A 13,742-nucleotide genomic window follows, 5' to 3' on the forward strand; every position below is an offset into this window, starting at 1 on the left:
AACACCAGAACGCACTACTTTTTTTCGCTTATCCACAGTGAAGTGTCCATCTGCCATGCGCGCTCTGACTGACCACCGCATTGGTATCACTTATGGGCCTCCGTGGTGTAGCGGTTAGCGTTCCTGACCGTGACGCATCCACGGGCCGCCCAGAGTCGAGATCCTGCATAGGTTCAAATCCTGGTTGTGTCAGTCGGTCCACAGTCAATCTAGCTGTTCAACTACCCACAGATGTTACATGATAAAATGGATACCAGCCTTAGGCTAACGTAAATATATATATATATATATATATATATATATATATATATATATATATATATATATATATATATATATAGCATTCATGAGGTGGCCTTAATTAAGGCCTCTGTTGCCCCCGTACAGGTGGAGAGGGAGGAGGAAGAGGTGGAGCTCCTGTGTGCGTGTGCAAATATGACCTTCCACAGCACGGCCGTTCAGCTGGGCGGGTGTGGGCGTGGTCGCCGCCCACAGGTGGGTCAACGCTGGTGGAGGATGGAGGGTGAAGGAGGGTTGTTAGGGGTATCCTAAGATGGTCCGTGGGTGAGAGTCAAATAATTACATCAATGGAAACAACTGGCTGTGAGGGGCAGATCCGCTCAACGCCACATCCCTCCAGTTCGAAAAACAACATCGAACTCACATCATCCGACGTCAACTTGAAGTCTAAAAGTCTCGACCAAGTCCAGGTTGACTCATCTACCCTCACACTGGTCTGTGATGACCCACAGCCTCACCACCACAAGATGATATCACCTCACCACCACAAGATAACTGGGTGTAGAAACGTATCCAGAATGTCGATTTAAACTCTTTTAAATGACACTTACAAAAAGTATCTTGGGGTGTAGCCAGGTTAGTGTCAATAAGGGCGGACGAGAGACACAATATGTCAAGGATGGGGAAAGATCAGGAAGTCTGTGAGGCAAGACAATAAACAAAAAATGGTAAAGTGATGTAATCTGGAAATGAAAACACAAAACACAAAGATAAAAAGTAAATAACGAGACCAGGATTTTTCAAACACCTCCCGCAAGAGAGGGATCTTAAGAGCCACCTCGAACAACGATCCCAAATCCATTTCGCGGAGTATTAGAAACACACACACACACACACACACACACACACACATGGGACACCACAGTGACCCTGTATAACCCAGTAGCATGACCGACTCTGTCCCATACGATCGTGGTCTCCACGTTACCACAAAGCCCAACACGAGCTGAAGGGAGTGTGTGTGGGTAGATATGAGCAACGACATCAACACTATCACCAAGACAGAGTGGAGAGAGAGAGAGAGAGAGAGAGAGAGAGAGAGAGAGAGAGAGAGAGAGAGAGAGAGAGAGAGAGAGAGAGAGAGAGAGAGAGAGAGAGAGAGAGAGTGTCCACTACAGGCCAACAGCTCAAACTCTCCCCTCAACAGACAGACGCTCAGGTTCTGTAACGACTTAAAGCAAGTCTTCAAGATTCTCCCACCAAAGAGAGAGACGTCGACAACATCGAAGTAGCCTCGCCTCTGGGGGGTGAAGAGGGAGTTCGTGTGGAGCAACATCGAAGTAGCCTCGCCTCTGGGGGTGAAGAGGGAGTTCGTGTGGCGAGAGACAATTGGACCTTAGACTAATAACTTCCTAATCGAGGTGATATTTCTTGACTTGACGCACTGAAGAGTGTAATGATCAGCCTCATAGTCATAAATAATGCCAGGACCAAAGATTCGTCCATAAACGATACTATATAACCACATACCCTCACTAGACCGAGACTAAAAAGGGAAACTAATGTAAGATCCTTCATCAAGTAACCTCGTCACAGGCCAGTAAGTCTTGTGTTTGCTCTTTGTGTGTGTACATAAAGGCCGTCAGCCTTGGACGGAGAGAGCGGAAGGGTTGAGGAACACAGGGAGGAGATGTGCGAAGACAAGAGGAGGAGTGAGGAGTGAGGAGGAGCCACCACCACAAGAATGGCAACACTTGGACGAATGGAACGGAAGTCATGCATCACAGAACTCCTCCGTATACATCAAAGATTCGCAATCACGAGCCGAGATACTCATCGCGGCCAGGGCGCTACACGAGACTTAAAACAGCAGAAGAGACTTCAAACGTTCGTAGAAGAATGTAAGAGTCTTTCTTAAGGTCATAAAGAGGTTTTAAGTACGTGATAAAACTCGGTGACGGGTGCGAAGATCCCCAGGTAACGTTTGGCATCTTCGCCAACGACACACGAGAGAGACAGAGGAGGAGGAGGGAGACACAAATGGTAAAATCTTGATCTCCCGTTCAGCCTCACCGACACGAACCTGATTCACAATCATATCACCTCCTTTTGAATATATCTCGGCTCTGGGTAACACCATAGTAATACCATCGTACGTGACATACATGGTGTCTACATCGCCACACTGTGGTAGCACGGGGGCTACAGGCTAGCCTCACAACTCAAGAGGAAGAAAAGAAGGAAAAAAAGGGAACTGTGTTGGAGTGGCTGTCATGATGGACAGGTGATAACTACGGTGGTGAGGTATGAGCGGGAGGGAGCTGATGGGGCAGGTGTGGAGGGTGACGGACGTACAGAGATTAGAGAGAGGTGCTGAGGTTGAGTGGTCTAGTGTCGGCTATATTGGGAAATACCAGATCCCCTCACAACCCTGGGTCAGGTAAGGTCACACACACACACACACCAAGCCAGGTGAGGGTAGGTCATGAGCCAACAACACTATACGGTTATAAAATGCTCATCAAAACCTAATATATACACATCATCAGAATACAACATCCATAACCTAAATGGAATATATCTTATTCTCACTTAGTGTCGCCCTTCGTGTCTTGTCAATTACAGACCCTCCCCTCCCCCACCAGCTCCCATAGCGAGACAAGGGCGTATGCAACAAGGCGTGACGACCCCCTCCCATCCCCCCACGGTGGGGTGAGGTGGGGTGTGGGTTCACGCATGCGCCTGGAGCACCTGTCCCGCACCAGAGCAACACCTGCCTCCATCAGGCAACACATCCATACACCACAGTCAAAAAGGAAAAAATAATAATAATAATGATACATTTACCAACCTTCTTCATAGACCAGTAACGAACCAGACTAAACTGGCCTGAAAGATGGTGTATACATGTCCTCACATCCTTCATGTCAAAGTTTTACATCAAAAGAATCAACGTGATGAATTCTGTCCCCAGGAAGAACGCAAAGGAACTATAAAAAAAAAAAAGAGACACCATACAAATACAACTGGTTTATCACCAATGGTCTGAACCAGTTAAGACTAACGACTGGGAAAAGAAAATCAGTTTGTACAATACTCGGCTGAGTGACTGAACTAACAACATACTGGATGTATTTTCGTTGTTTTTTTTTTTCCCTCATGAACTACCTGGAATATATAGACCAGAGCTAGAGAACCCTTGAAACGGAGAGGAAAGCAGCGAGCTACACAGACGCTTCTTAAACTGAAGCACAAGTCCATGACAGCAGCTTGGACGACCTTAACTTTCGCGTTGGAAAAAAAAAAGGTGATCAAATTCGTATTGAATATCATCATTGGCTTCGACAGTCATGACCAGAACGGCTCTGTAAGATCATACGAGTCTTACTTCATCGGCTCGATAAGATCATACGAGTCTTACTTCATCCGCTCGGTAAGATCATACGAGTCTTACTTCATCGGCTCGATAAGATCATACGAGTCTTACTTCATCGGCTCGATAAGATCATACGAGTCTTACTTCATCCGCTCTGTAAGATCATACGAGTCTTACTTCATCGGCTCGATAAGATCATACGAGTCTTACTTCATCCGCTCGGTAAGATCATACGAGTCTTACTTCATCCGCTCGGTAAGATCATACGAGTCTTACTTCATCCGCTCGGTAAGATCATACGAGTCTTACTTCATCGGCTCGGTAAGATCATACGAGTCTTACTTCATCCACTCTGTAAGATCATACGAGTCTTACTTCATCAACTGTATTGGTGACACACTCGTAGACAAGCGCTATACTTCGACTGCAGCTGAGCAGGACTGATGAGAAATGAACGACTTTACTTCGAAGAGAAGCTGAAGGTAACATCATATGTATTCCTTTTAAAGAACAAGAAATGTATTGGACGAAAACCCCGCTTTTGCGTCTCCGTAGCCAATTTTTTTTTTTACATGCAATTCTCTTTACTTACATCTTACCTTGCCTACCCGACCCACACTGATCTCAATGGTTCTCATCCTTCCTCTTCTTACAGGAAGCTTCGAAAGGAACCAATGCTTCCGTTGCTCTTTCCTCGGCTAGGAACTTCCACATGGCGGCAGAGACAGTCGAGGAGTAACACCATCCCCTCCTATGGCTACCGGTCACACACACACACACACACACACACACACACACACACACACACACACTAGTCACCCCGGCGTTGCTAACCCTTGCCACAAACTCTTCAGTTTACGTTCGTTCTTTGGCCGAAGTATGGACGCTGCCGATGGCTACTGTCACAGACAAGTGTTGGCCAAACCTGTACTTTTTAAATTCTCAAAACTTTAACGTCTCACTTGATCGAGATTGGGATATAAACAAATAAATAAACAAGTGGCCGGGCGACCGAGCACACCGTAAAATTTCCATATTCACAACTACGATCGGGATGATGATTGTAGTTGTGTAGACCGCAGTGTGTGATCCAGCGATCTCTATTCGTCTATCCAAACAAGACCACCATAACCCTAGAGAGAGAGAGAGAGAGAGAGAGAGAGAGAGAGAGAGAGAGAGAGAGAGAGAAGAGAGAGAGGGAGAGGGAGGACGTCCTCCAGGGAACCATCGAAACCTTCATATTTGCCGATGAATATATAGAAAGATGTATGACCTTGAAACACCGGCGGACCCAGCTCGACGGACGAAGGGGTCTCTCCCTCCCTGTCAGACGCCCCGAGGCACTAGCTAGACCCACCATAATGATGGCCGCAGTACATTCCATAGCTGCCCTTTTCTCTCTCCCTCACCTCACAAGACCAGACTCTTCCACCCGACACTCCCTCCACTGCTCCTGCTGCTGTAATGTTTCCAACTGGCGACTCGTATTGTTGTGCCTCAGCGCATGCGTGACAACCCAAGAACATTATTACCCTTCGCACCTAACACTCTAAATTAATGAATTTACAAACAACCCAAGATATAAAGACCAAAGGCTTCTGAAGAAAAAAAATTCTAGTAATCCCGCTTTCACCCGTTTATTATCCTGATGAAATTCAGCCATTTCTTTTCCTCATCCCACTTTACAACCAAGATTAAATACACTAAACTTTTCTCATCCCGGTCAACAACCAAGATTAAACACACACTAAACTTTTCTCATCCAAGTCAACAACCAAGATTAAATACACTAAACTTTTCTCATCCCAGTCAACAACCAAGATCAACACACTAAACTTTTCTCATTCCACCTAACAACCAAGATTAAACACAGACTAAACCTTTCTCATCCCAGTCAACAACCAAGATCAAACACACACTAAACTTTTCTCATTCCACTTAACCAAGATTAGACACACACTAAACTTTTCTCATCCCAGTCAACAACCAAGATCAAACACAGACTAGACTTTTCTCATCCCAGTCAACAACCAAGATCAAACACACACTAAACTTTTAGACGTGAGTTCCACTGCGTTCTGGTCGCTTTACTGTGTCGCTTTATGTAAACTGAAATCACTTTTCAGTCGTGTTACATTTCTAGCTCTGTCACTGTTTAGAATTCCGGGACACGGTATATAATAAATAAATTTTACATTTTCTTTTTTTCTTTTGTCATTGAGTAAACTCACCCACCACGAATCCACTGCCGAGCTTGAAGACATCCAAGAACTAATGGGGAAATCATGAGGGGCCTGGACATGACAAGAGACGCATCTCTACGTTACAGTTAACCACACACCTACGCTTTGCGTTTCACGGCAAGCCATCAGCGAAGGATAGGTCGACCACAGACGCGAGCTAGCTGTGTGGTAAGCATGGCTGTGTAGCCTGGAGCCTGGGTGATGAGTGTTGTGGCTACCAAATCATCAGAGATTCATCACCGACATGTTTGAGAATCTCAAACTGGACGATACGACCTTCTTAACAGCAAGGTACGACCATTAGGTCTCTAACCAGAGGCCAGGCTACCATTCTTCAAGGGTCGTACCATCGTGTTGAGTCGTACCGTCGTGGTCAAGGGTGGTACCGTCGTGGTCAAGGGTAGTACCGTCGTGCTCAAGTGTCCCTACCCCTCCCGGTTTTAAGGTTCGTACCGTCGTGTTCAAGGGTCGTACCGTCGTGCTCAAGTCTTATCGTCGTGTTCAAGGGTCGTACCGTCGTGTTCAAGGGTCGTACCGTCGTGTTCAAGGGTCAAATCGTCGTGTTCAAGGGTCGTACCGTTGTGTTCAAGGGTCGTACCTGTGTTCAAGGGTCGACCTCGTCTCAAGGGGCGTACCGTTTGTGGTAAGGGTCGTACCGTCGTGCACGACCGGGTAAAAAAAACGAAAAACATTCCCCATCATGCTCCCATTGGGTCCACCTCACTACCTACACACTCCCATTGGGTCCACCTCACTACCTACACACTCCCATCGGGTCTACCTCACTACCTACACACACCCATCAGGTCTACCTCACTACCTACACACACCCATCAGGTCTACCTCACTACCTACACACACCCATCAGGTCTACCTCACTACCTACACACTCCCACTGGGTCCACCTCACTACCTACACACACCCATCAGGTCTACCTCACTACCTACACACACCCATCAGGTCTACCTCACTACCTACACACTCCCATCGGGTCTACCTCACTACCTACACACTCCATCGGGTCTACCTCACTACCTACACACACCCATCAGGTCTACCTCACTACCTACACACACCCATCAGGTCTACCTCACTACCTACACACACCCATCAGGTCTACCTCACTACCTACACACTCCCATTGGGTCCACCTCACTACCTACACACTCCCATTGGGTCCACCTCACTACCTACACACTCCCATTGGGTCCACCTCACTACCTACACACACCCATCAGGTCTACCTCACTACCTACACACTCCCATCGGGTCTACCTCACTACCTACACACTCCACTGGGTCCACCTCACTACCTACACACTCCCATTGGGTCCACCTCACTACCTACACACTCCCACTGGGTCCACCTCACTACCTACACACTCCATCGGGTCTACCTCACTACCTACACACTCCCATTGGGTCCACCTCACTACCTACACACTCCACTGGGTCCACCTCACTACCTACACACTCCCATTGGGTCCACCTCACTACCTACACACTCCATCGGGTCTACCTCACTACCTACACACTCCCATTGGGTCCACCTCACTACCTACACACACCCATCAGGTCTACCTCACTACCTACACACTCCCACTGGGTGCACCTCTATCTACACACTCCACTGGGTCCACCTCACTACCTACACACACCCATCAGGTCTACCTCACTACCTACACACTCCCACTGGGTCCACCTCACTACCTACACACACCCATCAGGTCTACCTCACTACCTACACACTCCATCGGGTCTACCTCACTACCTACACACTCCATCGGGTCTACCTCACTACCTACACACTCCATCGGGTCTACCTCACTACCTACACACTCCATCGGGTCTACCTCACTACCTACACACTCCATCGGGTCTACCTCACTACCTACACAATCCCATCGGGTCCACCTCTACTACACACTCCCATCGGGTCTACCTCACTACCTACACACTCCATCGGGTCTACCTCACTACCTACACACTCCATCGGGTCTACCTCACTACCTACACACTCCATCGGGTCTACCTCACTACCTACACACTCCATCGGGTCTACCTCACTACCTACACACTCCATCGGGTCTACCTCACTACCTACACACTCCATCGGGTCTACCTCACTACCTACACACTCCATCGGGTCTACCTCACTACCTACACACTCCATCGGGTCTACCTCACTACCTACACACTCCCATCGGGTCTACCTCACTACCTACACACTCCATCGGGTCTACCTCACTACCTACACACTCCATCGGGTCTACCTCACTACCTACACACTCCATCGGGTCTACCTCACTACCTACACACTCCCATTGGGTCCACCTCACTACCTACACACTCCCATTGGGTCCACCTCACTACCTACACACTCCATCGGGTCTACCTCACTACCTACACACTCCATCGGGTCTACCTCACTACCTACACACTCCCACTGGGTCCACCTCACTACCTACACACTCCATCGGGTCTACCTCACTACCTACACACTCCATCGGGTCTACCTCACTACCTACACACTCCCATTGGGTCCACCTCACTACCTACACACTCCCATTGGGTCCACCTCACTACCTACACACTCCCACTGGGTGCACCTCTATCTACACACTCCATCGGGTCTACCTCACTACCTACACACTCCCACTGGGTGCACCTCTATCTACACACTCCATCGGGTCTACCTCACTACCTACACACTCCCATTGGGTCCACCTCACTACCTACACACACCCATCAGGTCTACCTCACTACCTACACACTCCATCGGGTCTACCTCACTACCTACACACTCCCATTGGGTCCACCTCACTACCTACACACTCCCATTGGGTCCACCTCACTACCTACACACTCCCATTGGGTCCACCTCACTACCTACACACTCCCACTGGGTCCACCTCACTACCTACACACTCCCATTGGGTCCACCTCACTACCTACACACTCCATCGGGTCTACCTCACTACCTACACACTCCATCGGGTCTACCTCACTACCTACACACACCCATCAGGTCTACCTCACTACCTACACACTCCCATCGGGTCTACCTCACTACCTACACACTCCATCGGGTCTACCTCACTACCTACACACTCCATCGGGTCTACCTCACTACCTACACACTCCCACTGGGTCCACCTCACTACCTACACACACCCATCAGGTCTACCTCACTACCTACACACACCCATCAGGTCTACCTCACTACCTACACACTCCATCGGGTCTACCTCACTACCTACACACACCCATCAGGTCTACCTCACTACCTACACACTCCCATCGGGTCTACCTCACTACCTACACACACCCATCAGGTCTACCTCACTACCTACACACACCCATCAGGTCTACCTCACTACCTACACACACCCATCAGGTCTACCTCACTACCTACACACTCCCACTGGGTCCACCTCACTACCTACACACACCCATCAGGTCTACCTCACTACCTACACACACCCATCAGGTCTACCTCACTACCTACACACACCCATCAGGTCTACCTCACTACCTACACACTCCCATTGGGTCCACCTCACTACCTACACACTCCCATTGGGTCCACCTCACTACCTACACACTCCCATTGGGTCCACCTCACTACCTACACACTCCCATTGGGTCCACCTCACTACCTACACACACCCATCAGGTCTACCTCACTACCTACACACTCCCATCGGGTCTACCTCACTACCTACACACACCCATCAGGTCTACCTCACTACCTACACACTCCATCGGGTCTACCTCACTACCTACACACTCCATCGGGTCTACCTCACTACCTACACACTCCATCGGGTCTACCTCACTACCTACACACACCCATCAGGTCTACCTCACTACCTACACACTCCCATTGGGTCCACCTCACTACCTACACACTCCATCGGGTCTACCTCACTACCTACACACTCCACTGGGTCCACCTCACTACCTACACACACCCATCAGGTCTACCTCACTACCTACACACTCCATCGGGTCTACCTCACTACCTACACACACCCATCAGGTCTACCTCACTACCTACACACTCCCACTGGGTCCACCTCACTACCTACACACTCCATCGGGTCTACCTCACTACCTACACACACCCATCAGGTCTACCTCACTACCTACACACTCCCATCGGGTCTACCTCACTACCTACACACTCCATCGGGTCTACCTCACTACCTACACACACCCATCAGGTCTACCTCACTACCTACACACACCCATCAGGTCTACCTCACTACCTACACACCCCCACTGGGCCCACCTCACTACCTACACACTCCCATCGGTCCACCTCACTACCTACACACTCCCACTGGGTCCACCTCACTACCTACACACTCCCATCGGGTCTACCTCACTACCTACACACTCCCATCGGGTCTACCTAACTACCTACACACTCCCATTGGGTCCACCTCACTACCTACGCACCTCCATCAGGTCTACCTCACTACCTACACACTCCCACTGGGTGCACCTCTATCTACACAATCCCATCGGGTCCACCTCTACCTACACACTCCCACTGGGTCCACCTCACTACCTACACACTCCCATCGGGTCCACCTCACTACCTACACACTCCCATCGGGTCTACCTCACTACCTACACACACCCATCAGGTCTACCTCACTACTTACCATCCAGCAAGAAGCCAAACTCGGTACATACGTTACCTACACACATTACCAACGAGCCCAGCTCTACCTACGCAATCTAAACCCAGTTCATTACATAAATTACCTAAAAAACTACTCTTCCACGGTCCTGGGAAACAGACACATATTACAGTACACACTGAACAAAATGAAAGCTTGTGTTGAGCTTTGCTTGAGTAGAATCAAGCTTCTTTCTAAATATCATGTTGCAGCGCGAGACGGGAATTCTACCCCCAACAGAAGACCCCCGAGCTCGCTCCATGGAATTACGTGCTTTTCTCTCTCTCTCTCTCTCTCTCTCTCTCTCTCTCTCTCTCTCTCTCTCTCTCTCTCTCTCTCTCTCCAGCCAGTGCCCGGGCTACCGTGAGAACACAGCTTGGAGTTCCGGGGCTCAGGTTAAACATACACCCCCTCGCACAAAACCTGACGTCAACAAGCTAGGCATTACCTGTCCTTCAAACTGTGGTTTAGAAACCCGCCTCGTAAGACTTAGATCCTCAACCTGGTCTTTTTTGAGACGCGAAATTTCCCTTTCACCTTTTACGAATACCTGTCTTTTTCTTCGGCCAATATAATCATGGAGGAGAACAGCAGACTGTGTGTGTGCAGATAAATACTTAGCGGTGTGCAGAGAGGAGGAGGAGAAGAGCTGGGGAAAGGCGCGCCCTGGGTAACTCTTTCCTGTCGCGTTGAAGTCCTTCAGGACCACCTGCAGTATTCCCTGTTTATCTTGAGGCACACATGGGGATTTTTTACGTTTCCAAGCACTGCGTCTCTCTTTGGAGTTCTTACCTTATAAAACTATACTACTAAAATCACAGATTAGCGGGTTGCATGAAGAGGCGAGGGCGCTTAACACACACCCGTCCTCCACCGGTTCTTCACCCAGACTGGGGCCGCTCCTTCACGACGGACGGCACGACGCCGGCAGGTGCCGCCCATCTTGTACCCTATTATTTTTTTCAACTTCGTCTTATCTATCCTAAGGGGTCTAATATGATAAAAAGAATATAAACTAGTTATCATGATGCGCAAAAAATTATTGGCTGGAGACTGTAGATGTGGAAGATGCAAGTGGTACAGGTGTAAGGACTTTGAAGGGGAAGGGAGTATAGTATCGTACGCCCGCCAGAAGACGACGACGGCCTGGGAACCCCGCCCACCGTCGCCCCAAGAATGTGCCGCTCCTGAGGATGACGCTCGCTGGCCTCAACACCCCATCAAGAAAGATCCCCCTCGAAAAAAAGAGTAAACTATTTTGACTTTACATTTCTTTTCACAGCGGAGCCCACGATCTTACAACCTCCCACCACCACCTGAGGACACGTATGCTGATACCCAGCCATCATGAGCGCCCGTATTCCCTGCTTGAGCTAAATGGCACGATCGTGCATTTTTAGGCCACACGGAACCGAGTGACCGCCGAGCGCACTTAGGGGAGGTGGTGGCAGGTACGGCCGCACTCTAACGCCCATTTTACTACTCCCCAGCACGCACCGGTGAGCCTTACCACCCCTGGGTGGCCGCTGCCTGACACTGCGTACACATGAACACCGACAATGCCTAACTCCCCTTCGTCTGTGCCTCCTTCGGTAATACGAGCGTAGGACAGGACAATACATTACTCCAACTGAACCATCTTTGACCACATGCGAAGAAGGCTACTGGAGGGACTGGGTGTGCACAGAGGCGTATGTGGTGTTCGCCGTCGTGTGCAGTACAGCTGGGGGAGGAGGAGGATGTCCCAAGTCAGTGACCGTAGGTAGGGTGAGGCGGGCCCAAGCAGGTAGGGGTAAACTTTACCATCCCGGTCACCCTACGCTCTCCGGGTCCCCGTAGACTCACTGTCACCTTACATTCCCCGGTCCCCGTAGACTCACGGTCACCCTACGCTCCTGGTGCCCCTTAGACTCACGGTCACCCTACGCTCCCTGGTCCCCGTAGACTCACGGTCACCCTACGCTCCTGGGTCCTCGTAGACTCGCGGTCACCCTACATTTCCCGGTCCCCTTAAGACAAGACTCACGGTCACCCTAAACTTCCCGGTCCCCCGTAGACTCACGGCCACCAGACTTCCCCAGTACCCCCCAGAGAATCACGATTAATCTAGCTCTAACTTCCCGGTTCCTGAAGACGCTGCAGGGGATCTACAGTCGCCCGGGGTCCTCTCGGCTCTGGACGGTGGGGTTCCGAATGACTGGGCCTCGTCCGCCTCTGTTCTTGACCACAGATCTTTATTTTGTTACTTTTCATCATAAACCTGTTATCTGAAGATCAATTTCCCTATTCTTATATCTAATAATCTACCTTATCTACTATCTTTTACCTGTATCTTCTGATATTTACACATCTATATGCTCTCCCATCACTCCTAAAATCATATTTCTATACATGTTACGCAAGAAATCATGTGCATGCAAGAACAGTTTGATCCTTCACGATCCATTGGTCTCATTCCTATACTTCTTTCTAAACATCTGTTCCAGTCAACATTCATTATATCCCCCGTTCTATTTTCTTTTCCACAGACCTCCATTAAAAGCACTTGCCTTTTTTTTTCTTTCCATCTTCCTCACTTACATAAAAACTTGGCGACATTAATGTTCCTCTCTTAATCTCCTTTATCCTTTTCTTCGCATTCATCTTCTTCTTCCCACAGACTTTCTCCTTCTTTCAGTGACATTCTCTTCGTACTGTTTCTCTCCTTTACCCTCTCAATACACCCTCGGTGTCTCTCATACTCTCATGCCACGTATAGTGCCCTACATGAGGCCGCCGGTGGTCATATCCTACCTCACTCTGGTTTCCCCGCGTGTAGCGCCACCGCCCGCTGGTAGGGAGGGAGAGAGGGAGCCAGACGGGAGGAGGTTTACAGCTATTCATAATGGTTCCGGCGTGTGTACACTGCCGCAGGCAGATCACGAGAACATAGTTACGGCTGGTTAGGTAGCCTCCGCTTGACCTGGTCATCCTCCCTCTGGACCAGAACGGATAAAACACGGGACGAAATGCCTTCCCTTATGAGTTGGAGATCATGAGAAATTCTCATTCATGAAGACCAGCTCCTCACCCCTCCCTCACTACAGTTCCCTCTGCGGGAGGAGGCGGGGAAAACCATTTGGTCACTCCGCCTCGGTGTGCCGTGAAGAAAAATTGGTCTCTTGTGGGTCACGGACCTGCTGCAGAGCGGA

General features: G+C 49.5%; 1 protein-coding gene across 2 annotated transcripts in view; it reads right to left on the minus strand.

The window, feature by feature from the left end:
• uif (sushi, von Willebrand factor type A, EGF and pentraxin domain-containing protein uif) overlaps nucleotides 1-11,465 on the minus strand; it is a 203,195-nt gene extending 191,730 nt beyond the window's left edge. For both annotated transcript variants that reach the window (XM_071664039.1, XM_071664038.1), the window contains exon 1: nucleotides 11,344-11,465. The gene's annotated coding sequence lies outside the window, so the exon portion shown is untranslated. The remainder of the gene's footprint in view (nucleotides 1-11,343) is intronic.
• Between the last annotated feature and the right edge of the window lie 2,277 nt (nucleotides 11,466-13,742).

The sequence above is a fragment of the Panulirus ornatus genome, chromosome 8 (assembly GCF_036320965.1).
Source record: "Panulirus ornatus isolate Po-2019 chromosome 8, ASM3632096v1, whole genome shotgun sequence".
Lineage (NCBI taxonomy): Eukaryota > Metazoa > Arthropoda > Malacostraca > Decapoda > Palinuridae > Panulirus > Panulirus ornatus.